Source organism: Ictidomys tridecemlineatus, chromosome 12 (genome assembly GCF_052094955.1).
Source record: "Ictidomys tridecemlineatus isolate mIctTri1 chromosome 12, mIctTri1.hap1, whole genome shotgun sequence".
Lineage (NCBI taxonomy): Eukaryota > Metazoa > Chordata > Mammalia > Rodentia > Sciuridae > Ictidomys > Ictidomys tridecemlineatus.
Window position 1 is genome coordinate 23,350,519 of NC_135488.1, and position 24,413 is coordinate 23,374,931.

Below are 24,413 nucleotides of genomic sequence, written 5' to 3' on the forward strand. Positions count from 1 at the left end.
CAAAGACCTTCAATATTCATGGATAGGCAGAATTAATATTGTTAAGATGGTCATATGCACTATATGGATTCAGTGCAATCCCCAATGAATCCCCATTGAAATGCCAATGATATTCTTCACTAGAAACTAGAAAAAATAATACTAAAATTCATATGGAGGAATAAAAGACCCAGAATAGCCAAATCAATGCTGAGCAACAAGAATGCTGTTGGTGGCATCCAATACCTGGTCTCAAATTATACTTCAGGAGTATAAAACAAAATCAGAATCAAAATGGTATTGGCATAAAAACAGACATGAAAACCAATGAAATAGAACAGAAGACAGAGAAAAATGCACATAAATATAGTGTCTGACCCTTGACAAATATATCCAAATATATATATATATATATATATATATATAAAACTGGATCCCTATCTCTCATCCTGTGCAAAATCAACTCAAAGTGGATCAAAGATGTAGGAGTTAGACTAGAAACATGTCAACTACTAGAAGAAAATATAGGGTCAACACTCCAACATACTGGCTCAGGCACAAGACCCCCAGCTATCTTATTAGTATTTAAAAGACACTTATCTCTTTGAGGATTTTGGAACTCTGTGCCAAGGAAACAAAAGCAGTGACCAAATATATGTATTTCTTATTGTATCATAGCTTTCTTCTCCTTGCCAGTATCATAAAGTAAAAAATTCCCTAAAATTTATAAACTCCACTGCATGACTCACAAGATCTTCCCACCTCCTGCCACATATGCTTTTTTGAACCCAAGTGAAATGTGTACTTCTGACTCTTTCTGCTCTAGGGCTGGTTGTCTGTTTCCACATCTCCCACTTTCCTGGTATGTCCTGACCCTGCTTCATCTCGTTGGGGTTGTTAGTTCCTCCTTGGAATGCCTGCATATGCAATGTGGAGGGCTTGGAACTAGCAATGGGTATTTACCTTTTCTGCTCTTGTGGCATGGCCACCTTGTGTTCTTTCCTTCATACCTCTTCAAATTGCTGCTCTTAGAGGCTTCTGGAGTTAAATGGTCATATGCACTATATGGATTCAATGCAATATCAAATCTGCATGCCAGAGGATGGGTCCTTTTGTTTGCCACTTTAAGAAGCTCAATACTTTTGTTCACAGTGCTTTGTTGGCCACAAGTTCTGGGTGGGGAATCATCCTCTTGTAGGATGATTCACTTTCTCTCTTACCCTTGTCTTCCTTTTATATCACTTATTTTTGCTGGTGGTAACTTATTCTTGATGTTCTCTAACTTATTGATTCTTGGTTTTATTTCTTGAGCTTAAAGGTCTTTTTTAGTCCGTGTCCACACCAATATGAGAGAGTGTTGGCCCTATTTTCTTATAGCAGTTGCAAGGCTTCTAGTCTATAATCCCTGAGCCTTTGATTCACTTTGATTTGACTATTGTGCAGGGTGAGACATAGGGATCTAGTCTCTTCTTCCACATAGGGATATTCAGTTTTCCCAGCATCATTTGTTAAAAAGGCTCTCTCTTCTCCAACATACAGAGTATGCATTTTAAGAAAATGCCCAGATGACTTATAAGCATATGAAAGTTTAAGAAGCACTAAATAACTACAAAACAACATGAATAACAGCAGAACAATCCTGTTCTTATGCATTCATCTTTCCTGTATCGATTTTTTTTCCTTTAAAAAGAAAACAAACAACAGTGCATCCTAAGAATGTGGTATGATAGAGATGAATTAAATGTTCTAATGTAGGTATTTAAATTTTCTGAGTGTAGTTTTATCATGCAGCTAAAACATGGTCTCAGTTTGGTATTTTGGCATGGATTTTGAAAGCAGGTGGACTTGAGATCAAACGTTGCATCTGATGGGTTTTATTTGAGTGGGCCCTCATTTACCATTTTTATTCTTGGTAAAATACAAATTATATAACCAACTTTACTTGGTTTTTATGAAGGCTAAACATGATAGTGTATGTAAAAATGCCCAGCATAGTACTGTAGTCATGTATGATGGACGTAGCTCCCTTTCCTTCCCCAGTGCAATGAATGTCAAAATTATGATGAATTGCAAGTAACAGAAAATTTGCTATGAGGATTTTCTTTTCTTCTTTTGTTTAAAAAATTTTTTGAATACTGTTTTTTTTTCTTTTTCTAGTACTCATCCTTATCAGATGTTACTCACGTACCTATTGTGCTAATTTTCTAAATTATTTTCATCTCCCCCCACCCCTGCTATAAATGCTTACAAAATTTCTGACACATAGCCTTTCTGTTTCCATGGAAAATTAGTGAGGTACAATGGGTGCAAGTTTTATGCAATTTTACTTGTGAAATAAAGACTACAGAGGTTAAATTATTTGCCTCAAATTAGAAGGATTTTTGTCTTAAAAATTTTATTGAAATAGGCGTATGCCTGTAATCCCAGTAGCTCAGGAGGCTAGGCAGGAGAATCTCAAGTTCAAAGCCAGCCTCAGCAAAAGCCAGACACTAAGTAACTCAGTGAGACCCTGTCTCTAAATAAAATGCAAAAAAGGGCTGGGGATGTGGCTCAGTAGTCGAATGCCGCTGAGAACAATCCCCAGTACCTCCCAACAAAAAAAGTTTTATTGAAATATAGTAGACATTCAATAAAACATACATATTTAAAGTATACAAGCTGGTAAGTATTTAAATATGAATATATCAATGAGACTCATCACTACCCAAAGCTACCTCCCATTCTTTGTGTTCCCCTCTGTCAATTCAAGCCCCTCCTCTGTTCCCAGGCAATCACTGCTCTGCTTTCTGTCACCATAGTTTTAATTTTCTAGAAAATTTTGCAAATGGAATTATGCAATATGTACTTTTTCTGTCCTGTTTCATGTAGCATAATTGATGAGCATTGATGATTTGAGATTCATCCATGCCTAGTGTGGTCATTCACTGATTACTTTTCAGATGAAAGGATGTATCATAGTTTGTCCATGCCAGTAATTCATAATTGGATTATGTAGCATTTCTGGCTATTTCAAATTAAGTTGCTTTGAACATTTGTGTATGTTTGACTGAAAATATGATATATTGTCTTTAGCAATAAAATAACTGGATTACATGGAAGGTGTATGTTTAACTTTAAAAAAAAAATAAAAACCCCAACAAGCTATTTTTTCAAAGTTGTTTTATAATTTTACATTACTGTCAGCAGTATATGAGCATTCTCATACTACACATTTCTCCAACACTTGTTATGTGCAGTCTTTTTAATTTTAGTCATTTTATTAAATGCATATCATGGATTATGGATTTAAGTTGCATTTATGATTTATGATTTTAAACATTTATCTTTGATGTGCTTATATGCATCTGCATGTCTATCTTTATGAATTGTGTGTTCCAATCTTTTCCCTACTTTTAAAATCAAGTTATTTGGAACTGGGGTTGTGGCTCAGTGGTAGAGCATGTGTGAGGCACTGGGTTTGATTCTCAGCACCACATATAAATAAATGAATAAAATAAAGGTCCATCAACATCTAAAAAATTTTTTTAAATCAAGTTGTTTCTATATTTACTGAGTTTGAAAGTTCGTCATGTATTTAAGTTACAAACCCTTTGTCAGACATATTGATTTCTAATTTAATTTCATTTTGGTAAGGGAACCCTCTTGGTATGTTTAATTCTGTTGAATATATTGAGGCTTATTTTATGGTTTAGAATATAATCTACTTTGGTAAATGCTCCATGTGCACTTGAGAAGAATATGTAGAATGTTCTATATATATAAAGTAGATCAAATTGTGATAGTATTGTACAAATTTTCTATATACTTACTAATGTTTTATTTTGTGGGGTACCGAAATCTCTGAATATAATGTATATTAGCCTATTTTCCCTTGTATTTCTATTAGTTTTTATTTCATTCCGAAATTCTGTTGTAATGTGCATATGTGTTTAGAATTACTCTTCTTTTTTATTTAATTGATTTTATTTTTTTAAATACAAAACAGTGGAATGCATTACAATTCTTATTACACATATAGAGCACAATTTTTCATATCTTTGCATATAAAGTATGTTCACGTCAATTCATGTCTTTATACATGTACTTGTTTATTTTTTGCATTACAATTCTTATTACACATATATACCACAATTTTTCATATCTCTGTTTGTATATAAAGTATGTTGACACCCAATTTGTATCTTCATACATGTACTTTGGATAATGATATCTATCACATTCCACCATCCTTGCTAATCCTCTCCCCCTGCCTTTCCCTCCCACCCCTCTTCCCTGTCTAGAAATCTTCTGTTCTTCCCATGATCCCCCTCCCTACCTACCCCACTATGAGTCAGTCTCCCTATATTAGAATTGCTCTATCTTCTTGAACAGTGGATGTCTTTATCATCATGAAGTGATATTATCATCTAATCTACTTTGATAACTTTTTGCTTAGTGTTAGGGTGGTATAACTTTTCCATCCTTTTCATTTATGACTTCATGTCTCAAGCACATTTCTTATGTATAGCATGAAGGCAGGTCTGATTTTATCTGAACTGACAAGTTTTTCCTTTTCACTGAGCTGAGTAAATTATATAGCACACATTAAATAACATTAATCATTTAACGTGATTAATGTTCCTTGCTACTTCCACCATCTGTCAGTTTGATTAATTTTTTCCCCCTAAGTATGGGTCATAATTCCCTTCTTCTTTGCATGCCTGGTAATTATTGATCGGATGCCCAAATTGCAAGTTTTTAACCTTATTTTGTGCTGTGTTTTTCCATTTGTATAAACATTTTTGAGACAAATTACTGAAAACAGTTTAGTCCTTTAGGGTTTTTCTGTTTTTCCCAGTACTGGGGATTGAATTCAGTGCATGTGAGGCAAGAGCTCTTCCATTGAAATACACTCGGAGCCCTAGAGTCTTACTTTTAAGATTTCTTAGGCAGGACTGGCAATGTACTCAAGTCTGGTTGGGAATATTATCCACTACTGATGCAAAACCCTTATATATACTCTGCTCACTGACTAACGAATTGTAAATTGTTCCAGTTGGCTAATGGAAATAGAGTATATTGCTTGTCTTGTGTGATGACCAAAGACTGCTATCTTTAATCATTTGGGGATTAAACTACCTGGTCTCCAGTAGTTCTCTCACATGTATGGATTAATTTGTTTTCAGCTGAATACTGGAGGGAAGCATGTGGTGATATTCTTGCTTTGTACAGCCCTCACTTGTTCTCTGTGTTGTGTACTTTACCTGTATTCAGATGCTAAGCTTCATATTGTAAGCTCAGCATGTCCACTGAGGTCCATCTCACTTCTCCCTTCTTGTTCCAGGAATTGGACCCTCTCCTAAGCCAACCAGCTAGGTTTCACCTTGTTTTCTGTCTTTTATGAGTCAGTGTTCTACATTATCAGTGGCTTGTGATAATTCACCTTGGATGAAAGCAGAAATCAAATCACAAATTTCCAATCCATCTTTTTCCCATTTTAATAATATTAGGTGAACTACTAAAACATTTCACGTGCCTAGATTTGTCTATGACATTTTATATCATTTTTTAGCTTTCTCTGAGAAATCTCCCTGTTACGCAGAAAACATGGATTGGAAAATCATCAGTGATAATTATTTTGTATTTTTGAATGACTTATTGACTTCTCCAAAAACTTCCATATCCAGGTAAGTTATTGGAATTCAACTCCCAGGTCTTAATTTAACTATCATCTGAAGATAAACAAGACCTAATTATAGGACATGCATTCTTTAATGTTTATGAGCTTGATATCGACACAGTATTTATTAGGTGCTTAATAAATATTTATCTATAGACCAAATGACTCAAGTTTTCATGGTATTTTAGTCAGCTATCTTGCTGCTGTGACCAAAAGACCTCACAAAAACAATTTTAGAGAAGGAAAAATTCTATTTGGCACTCATGATTTCAGAGGTATCAATCCATAGATGGTTTGCTCTATCCTCAGAGCCATCATGGTGGAAGAGTGAGACTGAGGAAAGTGACATAGGACATGGCCCTAGGAAGCACAGAGAGAGGGAGGGAGGGAGGGAGAAAGGGAGAGAGATAGAGATAGATAGATAGATAGATAGATAGATAGATAGATAGATAGAGACTCCCTTTATCACAGACAAAATATAAAACCCAAAGGCATGCACTCAGTGACCACCTCCTCCAACCATACCATACCTTTCTACAGTTACATCCAAATAATCTTTATCAGGGAATCAATGCATGTGTTAGGTTAAGACTCTCATAACCCAATCATTGCACCTTTGAACTTTCTTGCATTTTCTCACACATGAGCTTTGGGGGATACCCTATATCTACATTGTAACATGTATTTTGAAAGGAAATACAGATTAAACCAATTCAATTTTCATTAAAGGTTATGTGATTCATAACAGATACCTCAAGTATTTCTTTGAAAAAATTATCTCATTTTTTAGAGTTTAGATTAGAGTTTAGACATGGGATCAATGATTTAGGTGCTGATAGTTCTGGAGACTCTAGGGAGTGGAAGTGATCTTTGGAAAGAAATATAACAGATTATTTGCTGCTTTGTTATTTCAACATATATTTTGAGATAGGGATTTTTTTCTATATAATTACAGATGTTGTGTCCAGTTTAAAATCATGGTTTTATTGTTTGTGGGGCTGCGTTGGAACTTAATGGGAAAGAAACTCTTGAGAGTGGTTTTCGAACTTACCTGTGAAGCTTGCTAAGAATACAAGTGTTGTACCTTGTACCTAAATCTTGCCCTGTGTGTAGGGTGCAGGCTTCTGCATCTTTATCAAATTCCACAGATGATTTTGATATATACCAAAATTGGAGGACAATTTGGTTATACCTTTATAGACCTGAGGTTCACCACCATGGTGAGACTTTCTAAGCCCAGTTATCAGCACCCACAAAAAAAGGGGGGGGACGGGGACAATGTAATGGACTCTGAAAAGTCAGCCCTGATGCTGATGTCAAATTCATAATTTCCCATTTTACTGAAAGTCTCAAATATTTCAAAGCAGTAGAAAGCCATTATGGTTTGATGTGTGGTGTCCCCCAAAAGCTCACTTGTGAGACAATGTAAGAAGGTTCAGAGGAGAAATGATTCAGTTGTAAGAGTCTTAGCCTAATTAGTGAATTAATCCAGGATGGGATTAATTGGTGACTGGAGGCAGGTGGGATATGGCTGGAGGAATGGTTAACTGAGGAAGTGGCTATGGGGTATATATTTTGTATATGGAAAGGCTGCTTCCCTCTGCCATACACTCCACTGTGATGTTCAGCCTCGTCTCAAGCCCCAAGAAATGGAGCCAGCCTTCTATGGACTAAGATCTCTGAAACCGTGAACTGTCAAATAAAATGTTCTGTTTGGATCCTTAGTCACAGTAGCAAAAAAGATGACTAAAACAAAAGAGGACAATAAAAGTAGTCTAGATGTGTTCCGATGATATTCATTTTTATACCCATTACAATCAGTGCAGTGTCTTTTGTGAAAGAGGCTAGATAATTAGACATTGATCTAATAACCAACAACAAAAAAACACATTGGAAATTAAGTGCAATTAATGTAGAAAGTTAAATTCAAGGGTATGTGTGTGGGTGTGGCTCAGTGGTAGAGTGCTTGCCTAGCATATAAAACTGAATTCAAAATCTGAAAACTTGGGCCATGTCCTGTTCATGCTATGTACTAACAGTATGATTAAATTAAAAAGTTTTTGAAATATTTCTTTTTCTATGAAATAGAAATAATGATGTGTACTTCAAAAGGCTGTTGTAGGAAAGAAATAAGATTATCCTTGTGAAAGTGCTTCATTAACTGTAAAGTGATATGAACAAATGTGGTAATGTTATTACTGGTACTGATGGGGAATTTTTTTTTCAAACTAGCCACTCTATTTTACAAACAACAATTGACACCACAATTAGGCATATATACATATGTGTATGTATATGTGTGTTGTATATGTGTATACACACCTGTATATATGTTAAACATGTGCACGCATGTGTACATGTATGTATGTATACATACATATATGCACATATATAATGCACTAGATATATAGTGCTCTGATATTAGAGAGGTCAATAACATTACTGTATTTGATCTTCTCTATATTACCCTATGCCAGAGCATGGAGTGTTAAAGAAGTTAGAGAGGAATTTACCTATCTAGGCATTAATATCCAAAAAAGTCTGCAATTCTTTATCCGTAATTCTGAACTCATTTGAAGTCTGGCAATAAAAGCTGTTCTTATGGCTGGCATTATAGAACACACAGCAGGGATACCACCTGAACCATGTGCAATTGTTTCAGTTCTGGTGACCCAACATGGTGATATCTTTCACAGGTGTCACTGCAGAGGTATCAATATGTTGGTGTCAGGGCTGCCTGAGCCAATGCAGTGTAGACACTTATCAAATACTCATATCACATAACCTTTCTAAAGTCTTAATGATCTGACTTTAGATCATTCAGATCTAAAGTCAGATCATTCATGGATTTCCAAAGTGGCTGTGACTTCTGAGTTTTATGTTAGTTCTGCAAGAGTGCACATCTCACAAACTCTGATTTGCTTTTCTGAGAACTCTTTGTATTTTAAAAATAAAAACCTGGAGAGGAAGTACCCCATCTAACATAAAAGAGAATTGGAATTGCCTCCTGGCACAAGGAATCCCAAAAGTTTTCCTTAAATCATACAGGCACCATTTCTGATGCATCTCAGTATTTAAACTACCTTAATAGCCCAAGACATTTTGAGATGAAATGAGAAAATGAATCCTAAGATTCTTTTAAAATAAACAGCAATCTTTTCTTTAACAATGAATATCCTTTACCTATGAATTCACAGAAGAAAAATTTTAGCACACATTCTTTTTGATTGTAGGAAACATTTAAATCTAAAGATATGCAACTGTGTTGTGGAATTCTAAAACATTTTCAAATGATCACATTGTTTTTTATGTCTACTGGAAAATGTATTGTCTAGTAAATATTTCACTTAGGTTTACTGTGACTAGTACCTTAGAAATTTGATACAATGAATAATTTTTTTTCTTTCTGATACTGAAACAATTCTATTAATATTGTAGGGCCTTAAACTGCACAAAGCACCTTCTGGTGATGGAAAAGAAGTTTCATGCCTCTGAGGGTGAACAGATGAACTTTCTTTTATCATTTGTGGAATTTTGGGAGAAATTATTACTACCTAATCCTTTCAACTCCTTCAGGGTTCCCAAATTCCACAACTCATCTCTCAACAAGAAAGTTCTAAATAGAAGTGTTTTGTGGAACCTAGAGACAGACCCACCTGCTTTTGAAGCTCAGGAGCTTTTAGAATTTGGGAAAGAGGTGATTGAAAAACTGCAAACTGGTGGAAGTCACTGGATGAAGAACCAACCTGAAAATATTTTGAGATTCATGGAATTAATACTGCTTGAAATTAACCCCAAACTTCTAGAATTATGGCTGCGTGACATTTCTAAAGGAGAAAAGGCTAAACTGGAAAATTTTTCTTCACTTTTAAATTCTTCTGTTCCAGAAAATGAGAAAATTTTTAGTAAAAGCATAAACTTTTCCCATTTATCCCATTCAAATTGGTCAGAATCACCAGCAGTAAACATAGATTTTGTACATTTAAGTGAAACTGTGATGAGTAGTCTCTATGAGTTTGGATTACTTAGGCAGGAACAAGTCTCAGAAGCTCTGGACACAGTCTATGTTGTAAAGAATGCATCTGATATTTTCTCAGCCCTCTCTGAACCTCAAAAGCAAGAAGTTGATAACATTTTGACACGCATGTACCTAAATGTCTTCAAAGACAAGGATTCAGCTTTACTTCTGCAAATTTATTCTTCCTTTTACCAATATATTTATAAATTCTTGAGCCTACGGAGTAGAGATTCTCTGCTAATGTACCTTACCCAAATCTCAAGACATATTTTGAACATCATAAAGCAATTTAATTTCCAAAACATCAGCAAAGCGTTTGAATTTTTATCTGAGACTGCAGAGATTCTTGGGGGAATTTCTGAAGTATCTTATTGTCAGCAGTTGTTTTCAGTTTTTAACTTTTTGGAGCTTCAAGCTCAATCCTTGATGTCTACAGAGGGCCAAGAATTGGAAGTGATCCATGCTACCTTGACAGGCCTCAAACAGCTGCTCATAGCAGATGAAGATTTTCGCATGTCTTTATTTCAATATGTCAGTCAGCTCTTCAATGGTTCAGTAGAAGCCCTGTTGGGTGATGAATGTTTTGTTTTGGATAATGAAACCATTTCCTCTAAGAATTATTTAAGAGATAAGGAATCTTCATTTAGTCTTCCATGGTCACAAATTTTTTCAGACATCTCTGCAAATGTCAGTGTGTTGAATGAGTTTCTGGCCGTTCACTGTACCATTTCATGGCTTCAAATGTGGACTGAAATCTGGGGAAGCATATCTCAAATACTTAAGTTTGACCTGAATATCTTCACTTCTCTTCATGTAGGGCTCACTCAGCTTTTGGATGAATTGGAATATGATATGAAAATTTCTGAAAGCTGCCAGGGAGTCTTTCCCACCCACCATGCAGCTAGACTCATAATAAATTTGTTTAAAAGTGTGACTCAAGCTGATAATTTTCAGGATTGGCATGACTTGCTGGATCTCAGGGATCTCTGGGTAGCATTAGGTGATACATTAGTTGCAGTAAAATCACTTACCTTGGGCCAAGTAGAGAAAACCCTTTTCACCATGGAAACCACCCTGCACCAGCTAGAGACACTTCCATTGAACACAAACACAAGCAGAGAGTTTTTATATTCTCTGCTGGAGGTTTTCATTGAGTTAAGCCAGACCTCAGAATATGTGGGTAGTAATGTAGACCTGATAAATCATTTTCTTTTAAATAATCTCACAGATCACGGAAATAACAAATTTCAAAGTGTCATCACTGAGCTAAGAGAAACAATATTATTTCTTAGAAATGTGTCCCATGATCAAGATTTATTGTCCTGTGCTGATGTTTTCCAAAATGTAACTGAGTTGATTTTAGAAGAAGGCTTATTTCATGTAAATAGCTCTCGGCGGATGGTACGTATTCTGGACATGTTAAATTGCACATTCTCCTCTGAGAACACGGTTAGCAAACTGAGAGGATGCATGGCATGGATAGATGCCATCAACCGTTTGTATGTAATGTATAATTCAAGTTTTTCACAAGGCTATCTTCACAATATTTTGGGGAGTTTCAAAGATATGGACAAAACAATGAACTCTACATTGAAAATGGTAACTTGGCTGATACATATAAAGAAACCGCTTTGTTCCTTGGGTGAGTCCAACATAAGTTGTGTAAATATTTACTTGAAAGACATAACTGACTTTCTAAATATTGTACTTAATACAGTCTTTGAAAACGGGAAGGTACCAAAATTTGAGATTTTATTAGCTCTTTTGAATGATTCCACAAACCAAGTAAGGATGATTATAAACAACTTAACAAGAGACTTTGATTTTGTTTCCCAATCCAACTGGAAGTATTTTAATGAATTAGTTTTAAGACCCATAGAAATGTCACAGGAAATTCCTAACCAGTTTCAAAATCTTTGGCTGCACTTGATAGCACTGGGGAAGGAAATTCAGAAACTTGTAAAAGATATTTTCTCTAATATCCTGGAAAATAATTCCTCTTCTGAAACTGAAAAATATTTTAACATATTTGCTACCAGTCCAAAGGAAAATGATATAAAGAGTTTAGGCAATTCAATTTATCATTTAGCTAGTTACCTTGCCTTCTTCAACTTATCTCATGATCTTCAAAACCCACCAGAAACAATTTCACATGAACTAATGAGAGCTGTGGATCTTGTTATTCAGTTGATGAAGAATGTGTTCAATTCCTTAGTGCCCACTGTTTCTCACAATATCCCACAAAATTCAGGTCATGCTCAAGTTTTAAAGAAGGTGGCTTCTCTCATGCGTACTCTCAAGAAGGCAGACATAGACCTTTTAGTAGATCAACTTGAACACATTAGTGAAAGCCTTGGGGATTTCTTCAAGAATCTCAGTAGATTAGATACCAGCAATTCAGGAGTCAACTTGCTTTTTGGCTTGATGGAGAAATTTGCAGACAGCTCCCATGCTTGGAATGTCAATCATCTGCTCAAGCTCTCTCGCCTGTTTCCCAAGGATGATGTGAACACAGTGGTGGACCTGTATTATGCTCTTCCTCATGTTGTGAGTCTCCTGCAGAGAGTGGCTGACAAAAACATCACAGAGGCCCTCAAGGATGTCTATAACTTCACACTCCTTCACGGCATAAGCATTTCAAACATCACCAAAAAGGACTTTGCTGGTGCGATAAAAGCTCTTCTGCATACAATCACATTAATATCAGACCAACCAGCCATTGTCTCAGAGGCTTTAAACTGTCTTCCTGTGGTTTGGTGCTGGAATCATACAACTTCTAGATTTCAGCAGAATCCCAAATTGGAAGCCTGTGAAGTCCATGGGCTTATGTCTTCTTCTTCCTTTTATCACCAAGTGGCCACAATACTTGACCATCTCCACCTGTCTCCCCCACGTGAAGATTCAAAATGTTCAAATGAAAGTTCACGAATGGAAACGAGTAGGAAAATGATTTGTGTGATTCATGAATTAGCAGACTGGAATTCCATCCTTCTAGCACTGTCTGAAGTCTTTCATGCTAAAACCTCTCTGATGAAAACTGTGCAAGAATTTTGGCAGAAGGTGTTACCCTTTGTCTCACTTTCTGGAAATCAAAGTCATGACAGCATTGCCGGACATTGTCCTGGTGGTCCCATAAAGCAAGTTGCTTTGCAAATCATAGAAAAGCTAAAACGTGTCAATTTTACAAAAGCTGCTTCTGGGGAAAACATTCTTAACAAACTGGCTGGTGTAAATAAGATTTTTAACACGACTGACGGAACAGAGGCATTTGTCCGAAATAATATTTCCTTAAATTTGGAAAGGATGATCAAGTTGATTTCTGGGGATTGGAGTCTAGAAGATAACAGGCCTTATTCACTCCTTCCACTGACAATTCTTCTGAATGCAAGTCTCATGGGTAGTGGTTTAGAAGCATTAACAAGTTTTATTAAAAATAGTGAAGCTATTTACAACCTTGAAGAACTATGGCTTGACTTTAAACAAACCATGAAAGACCTAACCCATGACTTTGGTATTAGGCACCTGTTCTCTATAATTAAAAAGGAAATCCAAAGTATCAACTCCGTGGCCCTTCAAAGCTTAGTTTTACAACTTTCCCACTTTCTGGAAAGCCTGGATTCCTCATCATTGGGGATATTAGAAATTATTGAAAATTTTCTGTTGGACACAAAAAACTGGCTTCATGAAATTGAAAATAAAGATTACTCCAAATTGACACAAACATTATTTGTGACCATCGAGAGTTCAACTGATGATATAACTAAAGATATGACTAGCTATTTGCATTATCTGAAAAACATTTCTGGAGAAGGTGATTTGGATGTTGACTTTCTTACTCATCTGCTAAATCAAGAGCAGCTAACCAATTTCTCGGTTGTTCAGTTGCTTCTTGAAAGCATTCTGATTAATTCCGTCAGTAAATTAGCTGGGAGGTCTCAAGAAGCATCCCCAAATTTAAATGACGCTGACCTTCAAATAATGAATTTAATTAACCTCACCTTGAACCACAGGCCATCGGACAGTAGTGGGAAAACCATTCTCCCTTCAAGGAGCACAGTGGATTTCATAGAACAGTTTTTGAGAACATTCTTTTCCCCTTTACTGAAGGGAAATTCTGAGAACAAAATATCCCTTTTGCTAAAAGACTTCCACCCAGATGCTATTGCAGAGATGAGGTGAATGGTTTGGTTTGTATTTTTTGCTTTGTACATAGTTCATTCAATTGCAGTACATCTCAAACCGCTTTCTTTTCTGGAGTACAGAAATGCTAATAAACAGCAATTGTACACTAAAAATTTTGAATAATGTTTAAAGTGAATGTGCCTTTATAATAATTTTATCAAAATTTCAAAGTAAAATAATTTTGGTTATTGCTACTTAAATAGTAAGCATTTAGGCCTATCCTGTGATAAGTAGTCATATATATTTTTTTCTATTTTTTAGATGATAAAAACAATTATTGAATACAATTTAATTAATTAATTTATTTTTGAGGTACTGTGGATTGAATTCACGGGCACTTGACCACTGAGCTACACCCCTAACCTTATTTTGTATTTTATTAGAGATAGGGTCTGTTTGAGTTGCATAGAGTGCCTCCCTAAATTGCTGAGGCTGACTTTGAACTCATGATCCTCCTGCCACCGCCCCCTGAGCTGCTAGGATTATAGGCGTGAGCCACCCCATGTGGCCTGAAATTCCATTTTATATGGAACTGAAAAATTAATTTTTATGGATGAATATTCACATATAGGAGGGTCATAATCTGAATTGCTGTATTAACTGTATTAACCCGTCACACATAAAGGGTTTATATATTTTTATCCCAGTTCATCTAGTGTGTTGTTTACATTTGGAAGCACTAAAATCAATAGTCACATTACTTTTTCCATGTATTTTAAAAAAATCTCTTTGAAGGTTATTAGTAAAATGTTGGAGGGAAATTACAGTTTATTCCATTTTGTTACAGTCCTGACTGTAACCATGGAACCAGCAAAGACTGAATTGAAAGAATGGGTTTATATAAATTTGGGCACTGGATAAGCAAGTTCAAAATCACTAGGGAAGGCTGTCAGGGGGGAAATGTCATAGCTAGCTGGAACACTAGAGTCATGAAATCAAGCTTGTGGCCCCAAGTGGTGGTCAAGAGGAAGACTCAGGGGCAGGAGAGACCAAGTGCCTACCCAGCTGCGGTCGGAGTCTTTAGGTAAGGCAAGACCCACACTCTTTTACAACCAACCTTCTAGCTGATTATATGAGGCCCACCTAGGATAATGACTCTTCTGGCTACTTTGAAATTAACTGAGTAGGGATTTAAATCACATCTGCCAAATCTGTTTTCTAACACTAGATTAGTGTTGGATTGAATAGCTGGTAGGAGGCATATTTGTGCTACAAAATGGCCTCTGACTCCTGTATATCCTTCAATACAGGAGGGACTCTTTCTTGGGGGCCATTAAGCTCAGAGACATACAAAAAAGGGCATTCTGGGCCTATTGTCTAGCCAAGTCTGGTTGATGGATTGCAAAATCATCAGTGTTCAAGTGACCTGCTATTATTTTTTTAAAATTCAGAAAAATATAAATAGGCTTTCTACTTCTTCAGGACCACTTTGTAATCATTTTGCCTCTTTTCTAAATACAAAAATAAGTGGCTTTTTAAATTGTTAGGTTCGAGGAATTGTAATAGAATTCTTCATGAAATCCCTTCACTCTTCATTATTTGACAACAAAAATATTAATTGTGATATGGAGTTATTTTCACATCATCTTTCATTCAATGGTATAATTTCATGACTTTATTTTATTATAAAACAAATAAAATAATAGTCACTATATATTTAAGTCATTTTATTGCTAATGTATTAAATATGAAATTAAAATATATATGTATATATATATTTACAGTTTTTTTCCAAAAGATAAAATTCTAGAAGTTCTGAAATTGGATCAATATCTTACCTTGAAGAATGAAGACAAATTGATGGATTTTTTCTCAAGTTTAAAGGAGACTATACATCACTTAATCAGAAGCTCATTTATATTAGACAATGGAGAACTTTATTTTGATAACCATCAAGGACTGAAATTCATAAAAGATTTATTGCATGCCTTTGCAAGGGAAACCTCAATGAAAAATAAGTCTGAAGATGATTTCCTTACAGTGGTGAGTCAGTTGCTTTTCCATATAAATAGTACTGAGGAGTTCTTCAAACTTAACCAAAATCTCAGGTCAGTTCTTCATCTCATGAGAGAAAGTTCCACAGAGATAGCCAATCTTATGGATACTCTTTTAAACTCTCTAAATAAGGACTTCCATACCTTATGTCCTACTCTCCAAGAAGTTATACTTTCTAATTTAACTGATTTGCTTTCCTTTATACATAACTCAAATCTTCTAAGAAACAGAGAAACCTTAGAAATTACTAAGAGATTACTTGGTATTATTTCTAGAGCTTCTGAAAATAGTCATGTCCTAGAACCTCTCTTAGAAATGTCTAGAACTCTGACCATGCTTTTGAGTGACAGTGCTGAGCTGAGAGATATTGCCATATCAATGAACTCCACTGTGAAACTTCTCAAACTAGCTAAGAAAGTTTCAGGGCAGATGGCCATGATTTTTGACACTCATTTCATCTCTAGTACCAAGGACACCATGAAATTCTTTGACGCTCTCTATTCCTTCATGCACCAAAGTGTTCAACATCTTGTGAAGAAAATAACTACTTTGAAAAAAGTAGATCATTTTATATTTGAAAAGATAAATGATTCATTACTGCCATTTCTTGACTTGGCCTTTGGGATGATTGGGGTCAAACCTAATATTTCACAAGACTCTGATATTTTCAGTATGTCATCTATCATACTGTCCTATGTGAACCAATCCAAGGACTTTTCTGGTATTTTGGAAGAAATGGCTGAATTTTTAACTTCTACAAAAATTGATTTGGGGGTTTTGGAGCATCTTATGGTGGCATTTAGAAATGTGTCTCAAGTATTTTCTAGGGATTCTGTCAATTTATGGGAAGAAATTCTAGATTGATTAGTTCCTATAAATAACATTACCAGTCAAATGGACTTTTTACAGCTTAATCCAAATTCTAGCCCTCAAGATACTGAGCAGGAAAGGATTCATGAAGTGATTCTTTTCTTGGATAAAATGTTAACAGAAAGCAGCACAGAAATAGGAATTTACTGGAAAATGGCGGTTAATTTTACTTTAGAAACTCTTTGGAATAGCTTGAAGAAGGATAACTGGAATGTTTTTAAGCTGTTGCCGACATTTGCTCAGCATCCAGATAACCTTTTGAAAACCATAGAAAGAGTTGTACAGGCCTCCAGGGGAATTGAAAGTGAGTATGGAGATTATTTAAGTAAAGGTTTATCTTTCAATATGTCTTTGATTGAGAATATAACCCATCATCAACTTGAGAAAGCAACCCAGTTTGTGCTAAGTAGAATAGCTCTCTCCAGGAAAGGGCTCCTCTCCAACAACTCCCAGTGGGCAAATTCCATTAGAACTGTGTTTCATCCAGTCTTGGAGATTTTTCTTCAGGAAGCCATTGGAAAGAATGGCATGTCGGCCCAAGAAGACTGGCCCCAACAAGATATGATGGATTTTCCTTATGGCTTCAAACCATTATCATGTTTCAAGAAATACCTGAGGAGATTATTTGTGTTGATTGAATACTGGCAAAAAGTCTCACTGACAGATGAAAGGTAATCAAATACCTAACCCCATTTCCCCCCCCCTCACTTCAGTAGCTTTTTAGGAGTAAGAGTGAATCAGGGTAAGTGACCTTTGACTTTCATCACGCTCTGAAGTTGGCTTCTACCATGGAGTGATTTGAGTCCATCCAGTCTTTTCTTTTCATTATTTGGCATTCAGATGATTTGGTTTCCCTCAAAAAGTTTTCAGAAGTAAATTATTTTCAAAAGCAAAATCATTGTATTCTATTTACTTGGCACATCAACAATTTTTTTTTTCTGTGCACATACTCTATCAAACAAGGGTCCTACTATTGGATATTTAGCCCAAGAATATGTCAACCACATCACACAGAAAATTGCAGTTGTAGTTTTAACCAACCACAGGAATGCTCCAGGCAGCTGTTGGCTTCTGCTTTCTTTAGGTTCAATCTAACTCTAAATGATTGATCACCTCTAAGCCCTTCCACTCCTAAATGTTGGGTCAAAGAAAACCTGTTCTTAAAGAGTTCCAGTCCTATTAGCTGCTGTACTCTGGAAACAATCTGCTGCCTTAGGTGGGACAACTTGCTTCTCTTGGTGTGCAGAGCCCCAGAGGTGCTGCATTTTCTGTATCTGCCCTTCCTGAATGTGAGGAGGCTTTTCAGAGAGTCCATTGTCCCATCCTGTCTCTGCCTTTCTCTCAGCCCCACATGGAGATTAGAGATACAGTATGAACCCTTGTTCATTTCTCACCAGACATACTGAGCTATTTTCTTTGAGTTCTGTTGCTGTGAAACTGTCTCTCAAATCCAATAATTTTTTATAGCTTGGAAGGATGTCCTTAGCTCATGAAACAGGTATCCCTTGGGCAAAAGAACTGTCAGTACCTCAAAACCTGAATGCTGGCTTCCAGATATCCCTGGCTCATCTCCTCTTTGCTTCTGATCCAAAACTGTACTGTGTGTGACTTCAGTGTTTGCTTGGAATTTTCTTTTGAGCTGGAGGTGGTCTTGACAACCCTGTTCTCCTTCATCTCAGCTTTGTCTCAAGTTTTTTTTTTTTCAGTTTTCCAGAGAGGGAATTTAAACCATAGCTCTATATACTATCATGTTTTTAAGACTTAGTATTTTACTTTTTGATTGATGTATATTAGTTGTACATACTTAGGCTGTACATGTGATATTTTAATATTTGTATGTATTTTATAACAATCAAATCAGAATAATTAGCATATGTACCTCTTCAAACACTTACCATTTCTTTGTGGTAAGAACATTCAAAATTCTCTCTTCTAGCTATTTGGATATAAACAATGGACTATTGTTATCTGAAGTTGTCCTGCTTTGCCATAGAAAACCAGAACTTCGTACTCTTACTACCCATGGAACATCCTCCCCACATCCCTGACTGGTCTCTTTCCAGCCTCCAGAAACTATTCTGCTCTGAACTTCTATGGGGACAACTTTTTTTATACTCTACATATGAATGATAACATGGAATATCTGTCTTTCTGTCCCTGACTTTCCTCACTTAACATAACCCTCTTCCAGATGTATCCAAGTGGTCACAGAGGCTGCCATTGTGTCTTGAGACCCTTTAATCACTTACCTTTTCATTTTAAGAGAACCATACAAGTAGAAAACGGTTTTCTGGAGGTATAGACTGTGTTATCTGAGCTTTCCTTGTGTTCTTATACAGTATCTGTGATTCGGTATAGGGGACGATTTGTATGTGTGTACTGCCCAGCCTACTACTACACAGTAACAATGCTCATGTGTTGCAGATTTTTATCCTTAAATGCCATTATCTTTTTTTTTCCTTAAGAGTTGTTGAGATGTGTCGAGTTTTGCAGCAGCTGGAGAAGCCCTCTGAAGCCATTGAGATGCTGCAGAAAGTGAAGATGGTGGTTTTGCGTGTGCTCATTATCTTTGCAGGTGGGCTGATTATGTAAGATGTGCCTGATAATGCCGCTGTGCCAGTTTTGAGAGCTGGGCTGTCAGAGAGATACACAGATTTCCCATGAATTTCTTTTAGGACAAAGAATAACCTTCTTAGCCTGACTTTGAGACTCAAGACCTGGAGGGGTCTGGTCCAGCCTCTCCAACCTGTGTGCTCCAGTAAAATTGGACAATGTCTTCGTAATACTGTGTGGGCTTTCTGGTCTCTGTGTCCTTGCTCATGGAGTATGCTTCCCTGTCTCTTCCACCTAAACTCAAGCTGTGCTCTGTGTCCTAGAGCTGGGGGCATCTTGTTCAGTAGGACCGCCCCTTCCTCCTTTGCTGGCCAGATATTTAAGGAGACATTTATCAAAGGCAACTCTTCATGCTCTTATTTCTTACATCTACCCACTGTTCTAGAGTCACCTTTCCTGCAGGCCGCAATTGTGTCATAACATTTGTATGTCTGCAGTGCCTGACATGGACTATACAGTCCCCTAGTGTAAGCTGAAGGGTCCATGTAGTGACCTGAATTTCCTCTAGCCTTGGCACTTATTGCCTACAATTTCATTTCTGAAACCTCCTTTTCTGCAGGACTCTGTAGCTTCACTGACAGCGGGACTAGTTTCTTTTTAAATCCTGCATCTCCATGATATTCAACATAGTACCCAGCAATCATGAATAGTTATGTTGTTATTAAATTAATTCATCTAGTAAGGTCATACTTGATGCATTCTTAGCTACACATTTCCTTTAAATGCTACTCTTGATGGAGAGTAAGTACTGTGAGCTGCATTATAGGGTAATTATTTTAGGGCTTTCTCTAATGTGTAGGCATTAAGTTGTGGTGCATATCTGAGTCGTGGAATGGACCACCAATGTTCACACTAATTCTACTTGAACACACATGCTGCTGCCTTCCTATGTCCTAGTCTCCCAGACTGGGGTAAGGGACTCTAAGTTAACTCTGAGTTAACAAGGACCTTGAGAGACTAGGTAAGAGAGATGAAGAGGAGGGTCAGGGAAGAGAAATGGCTGAGCAGAGGGTGGGTCTGATCAGACCAGAGAAGAGTGAAAGGAGGACTGAGCAGGCCTTAATCTACTGCTGCATGGAGTTCCACCATGGCTCACCTTACACCTTTAGCTCCCTGCTTCACCTCAGTTCATTTGATTCCATACTCTCACTCTCTTACATTTTCTGTTTTATTATTAGATTATTGCTTTTATTTAGATTACTATTTGAATCTATTGTACTACTATTTTTAGATTATTATGTCCTCTGGACAGCTCCTCTGGACCCACCCCATCAGGTGTTAGGTGGCCCTACCTGGATTCCAATCTCAGGGCTTGATTTCCCAGTTACGGCCATGACCCTATGTGCTATTCTGAATTCATCTTTTCTCTGATCATAAGGGTTGTGCCTGATGGTAATAAACTTGGCCTATGGGAAATAGAGCATAAGATGCTGATATTTGATGCTTGTTAAATGAATGAGTGAGTGAATAAATGCCAGGGACCCTTATGGGCTCATCTCTTGGTTCCTAAGCATTCCCAAGTGAGCAGTCTGTTCATATAGGAATGTTCAGCTATTATAGAGAGTAGATGGGCTGTCTGTGTGCTCTGGGACCATTTTGTACAATTGAGTAAACTGTGGGGCTGGGAGGACATCATAGAGAAAAGGGTCTGGCTTACCCAGGGAGGGCAAAATCCTCCATCAGATGAGAAGAGCCCCTGGCCTCAGGGTGGATTCACTGTTGGGTGTGGGTGGCTGAAGCCAGGGGCCAGGTCTGTAGAATAGCATGCACCTGAGAATAGAAAGGAGGAAAAGCGAGTCTCAGGCAGGAACCTACATGCCAAATTCTATTTTAAAAACATACTAGGAAGAAGCTCAAATATGGTGATGGGGGTGGGAGTGAGGGCGGGAGGAGAGGATGAGCCCTTGGACGACTCATCCCTGGAATGCGGAGCATGTCAGGTGAAACCTGAGTACTAGGGAGGTGTGCCTGCATGGCCACCATTGTGTCTCTCCAGGGTCTAGAAAAAATGCTGACATAGATACAGTAGACACCAGAGTGATGTGTTTAGAGGACTGGGTAGGTGAGTGAGTGAGTGCCACCTTATGCCAGGCACCACGGTCCACAGGGTGGAGGCCTGTGTGTGGGCCCCTGGCCTACAAGTCTGCTGCATCAGACAGCAAGGGACTGCTGATCACGATGCAGCATTATGTCTGGCAAGGCTTCCTTCATTGTCCCCAGGTGGCCCCAGGCACAGAATCACACTGACCCTTGTAGTAAGTGATGCCAGGGGAAGCGTACAATGAAGGAGCAGGTGCTCTGAGACCTGCCAGGCTGAGTTCAGCATCTCCTGCTAGCTGAGCAACTCAGGACAGGCTGCCAAGTCTGTTTCAGCCTTGAACAAAATGGGCTTCAAAGAGTATTGAGAGGATTTAATAAAACATGACAGTGAACACAGGTGACCCCCATGGGCCCTTGCTCAGGGCAGGTGCCTCACGCATGACAGTCCTCCTCCTCTGGTTCAGTGCAGGCTGAGGTTGGGTCTCCTGCATGCCATTGGGAGACCACTTCCCAATGTACAAAGAACTGGTTCTCAAGTGCAAATTGGTAGTTTAGGGACAGGATTAGTTTTTATGGCTCACTCATCTCTTTTTAAAAATTAATACAAACATTTCACTGAATCAAAGGAGGGGTTAATATTCTGAGACAAAAAAAAAAAAGAGAAGAATGGAAGGAGAAAGTGGGACATGATTGAAGTACAGGAAACCCCAGTGGACTGACAGCTGGGGACTTTGTGTAGCCTTTTAAAAAAGGAAGTCCTAATTTCTAATTTGGAATATATTACGAACAGTGAAAATACCATCAAAGACAAAGCATTACCTATCTAAGTGCACACTAGGATGGCCATAAATGATTTCAGCATGGGGGACCATGCGTGGGTAAAATTTGAATCAAACTTCTTTCTGATTCTTGAATGCTTCTCTGGCATATTGAATTCAGCCCGTGTTTGAAGACATAATTATTTTTGACATTTCACAGTCAGATAAATTAATGGATTTTAAATGAATTAAACATTCCTTGGTACCTGAATTTGTATTTATTTTGCCATTCTGTGTTACAGCTGCTAATGTACTTAAAATGATGTTAGAAACAGAAAGTTAATTTTTAGTTAATTTTTACAATTTTATTTCAAGGAAACCCAAGCATGACTGTCATTTAAACTGCCACCTCACCTTCCCTATTAGACTGCCATTCCATTCTGTAGCATTGGAAGGCAGTGACAAATTTAAAGAAGGTAGAAGGGCCAACCAATGAAGAAGATGTAGAGCTTAATGGACCAAAATAGGCAGATGGCTCTTGTTTCACACAAAAGGATTAGCAGTCAGATCTGTTACCGTCATTGTTAAAGCCATTTTTTTTTTGCCATGTTCAGAATTGATTCAGTGTCTCCACAAAGGAAGTTGTCATTTTCCTCCTCCTTGTGGCCTTAAGTCTGTCAATAATGATTGCATGAGCGCCTGCTAAGCTCATGGAAATAGAAGAAATCTCAGTGGGCATCTCTGTAATCTTCTAGTTTCTCAAACTAGCTAATTGTGGCTCATAGATTGTGAGTTAGTTGTCCAGGGTTTTGCAATGAAGAAGAGCCTTTTCCAGCTGAGGATAATCACAGGGCTTCATAAGGCTCGGGGGAGCTGCATGAAGGGTGTGTAAGAGAGCCTGCAGATCAGAGAAGCCAGAGAAGGTGTCTGAATGTGTCCTCAAGGCAAGAAGAGGCACCAGAGCAGCTAGAATGGACTGGAGCTGGGGCTTTGAAGAAGCACAACTGGGAGGAGGAAGAGGGCATTCTGGGAAGTGGGGGGACCCAGGCTGGGCTGAGCTCTTGCAGGTGTCAAGACTTGTCACGTGTTCTTGCAATGATTCCTGTATGACATTGTGGAATCCAGGGTCAGAAGGGGACTAGACGCCTAGGCAACCTGGCCTGCTTTCCTATAACCACATCACTCCTGAGCTAATATTGCAGAAATGCCAGGTTGGTCTGCATTGGACTCTCACCTGGAGAAAGCAAAGGTCCACAGAGCTTGTCTAATGCCATATGTATGAGCTTTCTCATGGTGCATTCTCCCGCTTTTGGGTTTGAATGGCATCATTTCTACACACTTCATGTTTTTTCCTAAAGTAGAGGGCCCATTTATACTCAAAGATAAATTCTGGCATGTTTGACAATTTTACTTTCTCACTCCACATTTTAATAAGAAATTACTTAAGAGACACATTTAACATTTTCTACAATAAAGAGAACTGTCTTAAGAATTGTGAAATATATATTTAATGGGAAAAGATAAACAAGGCATCAGGGTTGGATGTTTCTAGAAAGCATGAACATTCTGTATTGCATATGTTCAAAACTGTTTTTTAATTAATGAATTTTATTTTTTGGGCAGTTTTATGTTTGTAAGAAAATTGAGCAGGGAGTACAGAAAAATCCAGTATACTCCCTACACAAGGAGCACAGTACCCTCCCCCACTGTCAACAGCCTTTATCAGAGTGGCATGTTTGTTACAATTGATGAACCTACAATGACACATGACTATCACCCAGAGTCCAATACAGTTTACTCCAAGTGTTGACGTTCCTTGGATTTTAATAAATCTACGTGACATATATCCCCCACCTTCGTATAATACAGAATCATTTAACTGTCCCCTCAAAATCCTCTGTGCTCCACCTACTCATCCTTTCTTTCCTCCTAACTTCTGGTAACCACTGATCTTTTCACTGTTTCCATAATTTTGCCTCTTCCAGAATGTCATAGGGTTGAAATCTCATAGTGCACAGCCTGCTCAGATTGGCTTCTTTTATGCTCAAATTGTTTTTAAAAATGACTTCTGAGAAATAATGTAATCATTTGTCAAAACTAAGTTTTCACTATTTGTTGGTCATAAGGATGAATTTTATTTTCTGTAATGTCCAAGCATCTAGGAGGTGCAGAGCCACGTGCTGTGTGCTGGCCGCACATGACAGTAGAGGTGAGAGTCCTGCAGTGGACCCTTATGCAGAGCTGAGCTGACATGGATCTGCACAGACAGGAAATGGGAGGGCTGTGGTCAGGGTGGGTA

The 24,413-nt window shown here is 37.6% G+C and overlaps 1 pseudogene; it reads left to right on the forward strand.

Moving 5' to 3' along the window:
- Positions 1-24,413, forward strand: part of LOC144368925 (ATP-binding cassette sub-family A member 13-like) — a 398,370-nt pseudogene that overhangs the window by 40,000 nt on the left and 333,957 nt on the right.